The following is a 3611-nucleotide window of genomic DNA, read 5'->3' on the forward strand; positions in this document are numbered from 1 at the left end:
TCATTGCACTCCTCTTATCTGTTGTAGAAGGTAGAAATATAGCTTAACTTTGGGAGGTAGCACGTATTTGGATTTTTTGTTCACTGGCTCGCGACAGTGACGATAGCGCCTAATGTTAGCTGCATATTTTTTGGCCGATGTGCATCGAAAATATGGCCGTTGTGATACGCCTAAGGCGCCTGTGCACTCCGTGAACTTACGGTGTACGCAGAACTTCCCTCAATATGTGTTCAACAAAAAATCTTTAATAGAAGCTTAAACGCCGTCAATAGATATACTAACGCTATTGTTTTAACAGCGAAGCTGTTCTAGCTCTAGTGGCGCCTGCTGTCGCAAAACCTCGCCGAGCTATGCGTCACTGCGTTGCCTAGGAATCACCTCGCGGAGGTGATTGCACATGTTGTATTGACATGGGACGTTAAGGAGAGGGAAGGAGAGCATGCGCGCGGCGTGCGCAATACTCGGGAAAGGGAAATAGAAAATGAGAGCAAGATAGAGAGAGAAAGAAATTGTAAATGCACCAACGAGGCAATCCGCAGAGGTACTGCCGATGTCACTCGCGTTGCCTAGCCGCGCATGCGCTGAAGCACTAGAGATGACGTCACCTCGCGTTGCCTAGTAACCGCCATCGTAGGTGCGCACTCGCTTTACCTGACACAGACACGGCTCCTGCCTGCCTGCCTGCCTGCCTGCCTGCCTGTGTTTTTGGCATGCCTGGAACGATGTCGCTCGTAGGCGCTGAGGCATCCGGCACTAGTCAAGCGAAATGTCGCGAAAGGGAAGGTACTTTCGAAAATCATCACTCGAGTATACCTTCTCTACACGCGTACTTAAGTTAAACCAAGACCTAGGAGCCACCAAGTTAATACCTAGCAGTACAACCAGTAAGACTTGAGGATTGACACTTTCGCTGTGCCTAAGCTTTGCACGACCGGGTGCAAACTTGCCCGCTTTTTTCATTACCTTGGAGTACTTTGGCAAATGAACTTGATATCGAGGAACAGGGAGCCGAAAAAACTTTGAAAAAAAAACGTGCTGAATAATTGAGATGTTTCTTTTTTATCCGTAAGTACACTACCATGCAATAGTATTTGATTTCTTTTGCCAGTGTTCTCTTGGGAGAAAAGTTGCCAATTTTTGGCAGGAGTTTCCGTCACAAAGTGACAACGCTTAACAGAAAAATAGCGCTGTCTTGATTCCGGTAGCTTTACCTTAGATCGAGAGCAATATTTGACATAACAATCTTATCATAATGTTGCTTTCTATACCGTTTCATTCTGCGTTTTAGTTGATTAACTTCTCTCGTTACCCACCGGTTACCACGACCTATCCGTTTCATTTCATTAGGAATGAAGGTGTCAATGCAGTGCTGACAGCATCTTCTAAACTTTGTCCAAGTTAAACTTCGTTCTTAGAAGACAACGACAAAGCGAGTGCAAATGATCACGTGCAGTCACTTCGTTGTTTTCCAAGGGGTGCTGGACGGCAAAAATAGTCATTTCTGAGGTTGGTATTCATGCTACGTAGGCGAAAATAAGTACTTAGTACGATTAGCTTTCCTATCTCGGAATATACTGCAAATTCAGATTAAAAGTGAAACGCTGGCATTTACCAATTTTGCATTTCACGCGATACCGATGACATGAAGGGCGATTCTCAAGACAACATTTGAAATTCGGCAAAGTACTTACCATCTCCGGATGGAGTGCGGTAGTCTGAGGAATGCCGGGCTTTCGCTGTTGACTCTTCACGTACCTGGTGTCGGGCGAACGCTGATCATCGAGGGCGCGCCCCGAGAAGAGGCTTCTCGCTGACTCTCGCTGTTATCCCAAAGTGGGATAACGGGGCATATAATTTTTGGTAGTGGGGGAGGGCTCAACTAGGCCCTCCTCCCAATTGAGGAATTAAAAGAAAGATTGTGGTCATAACCTGCACATAGTGAGCTGTGCCATTTGGTACGCTCCGTCGCATGGATTCGGCAGCAGCAGCGGCGGAGTGCACGCATTCCACTGACGCCGTTTCTGCAATACTTTTGCAGGTTGGTGAAGCATTTCCAAACATATCTGCTTATATTTTTGCGCTTATACTGCTGCTGCTGCTGCCGCTGCCTTTGGTTTTGCCCGCTGCCTATTTTCGTTCATGTTGTGTGTAACTGTCATTTCAGTTTTGTGAACGATAGCACGCATCATGAATCCTAAGGGTAATCGCGCCTGCTGCAAATGCAATGATGTTATAGATGAGGATGAACCCTATTTGGCATGCACTGACTGCTCAATCTGCTATCATCTGGGTGGCGCCTGCTCCGGCGTCTCTGAGAATACGTTCAAGTCGAAGCGTGATGAGTATAAGAAGTCATGGCGAAGCCCTTCATGTCTAAAAAGCAAAGCAAGCGCTTCAGCACTGAAGGAGAATAATGAAACGATAGCTTCCATGCTCATAGAAATTAACAGGAAACTTGATGAGCTTCTGCCCTTGAAGCAAACTGTCAGTGACATAGAGGTATCGGTACAGCTGGTATCTAGCAAGTATGACAGTATTCTTGAGGCCGTTGCCAGACACGACACTGACATCAAGGCTCTCGGGGGCAGAGTGACCAAACTTGAGAAGCTAGACACGAATAAAGAACTACTTGCTGTGTCTGCCGCAGTCAATGACCTTGAATATCACAGTCGTAAACTAAACCTGGAAATTCATGGCATTAAACAAGAAAAGAATGAAAATCTAAGGGATAAAATCAACACTGTAGCATCAAAATTGGAATTAGCTCCTCTGACTGAAAATACTGTCACTTCGGTTCACAGGCTTTTGTCGAAGAATGACAGGACGCCAGGTGTTATTATCCGTTTTTCGAGTCAGGAAACTCGAGATTGTTGGCTTGCTAAAAGAAAGTATCTATCTACTGCCCATCCTGGACTTTTTATAACAGAAAACCTCACTGCGCAGAACAGAATGCTCTTGAAAGCTGCAAAAGAATGGGCACGTGCAAACAAGTTCAGTTTCGCTTGGCACCGAAACGGGAAAGTGTTCGCACGAAAGAAAGAGGGAGAGAATGCATGCCTGATTAGGTGTACCGCGGACCTTGCGAAGCTTGTAGCGTAACCTGAGTGGGTAGCTCTTTGCCTATGACGACAGCATCACTTATTCACTCAGGTCAGCTACCAGTGACCATTCAGGATTTCATTCGCTCCCATCACGGTAGATCCATAACCTGTATTCATTTAAACTGCCAATCTGCAAAAAACAAAAAGGATGAACTCGATGTAGTTTTCAGCAGAATTAACTTTGAATTTCACTTTATTATGTTGTCTGAAACCTGGTACGACCGCCATACTATACCCTGGTGTTTGCAGAAGTATCAGTGTTTCACGCGGTCTAGAATGGGAAGTCGAGGTGGTGGAGTCAGTATGCTTGTACGCGATAGTTTCAATATAGAATGTATCCCTGATTTTTCTTGTGTGACCGATGATTATGAAATCTTGTCTGTTTTACATGCTCGCACCGTGTACTCTGTTGTATATCGCCCGCCTCGTGGTAATATACAATTCTTTTTTGCATTCCTGGAAAAATTCTTAAACTACGTTGCTGAATTGCAATACAAAATTGTACTCGGC

The 3611-nt window shown here is 45.3% G+C and overlaps 1 pseudogene; it reads left to right on the forward strand.

Moving 5' to 3' along the window:
- The first annotated feature begins 1747 nt into the window (after window positions 1-1747).
- LOC119432065 (U1 spliceosomal RNA) lies at window positions 1748-1894 on the forward strand (annotated as a pseudogene).
- The last annotated feature ends 1717 nt before the right edge of the window (window positions 1895-3611 follow it).

This window comes from Dermacentor silvarum, chromosome 10 (assembly GCF_013339745.2).
Source record: "Dermacentor silvarum isolate Dsil-2018 chromosome 10, BIME_Dsil_1.4, whole genome shotgun sequence".
In the NCBI taxonomy this organism is placed as follows: Eukaryota; Metazoa; Arthropoda; class Arachnida; order Ixodida; family Ixodidae; genus Dermacentor; species Dermacentor silvarum.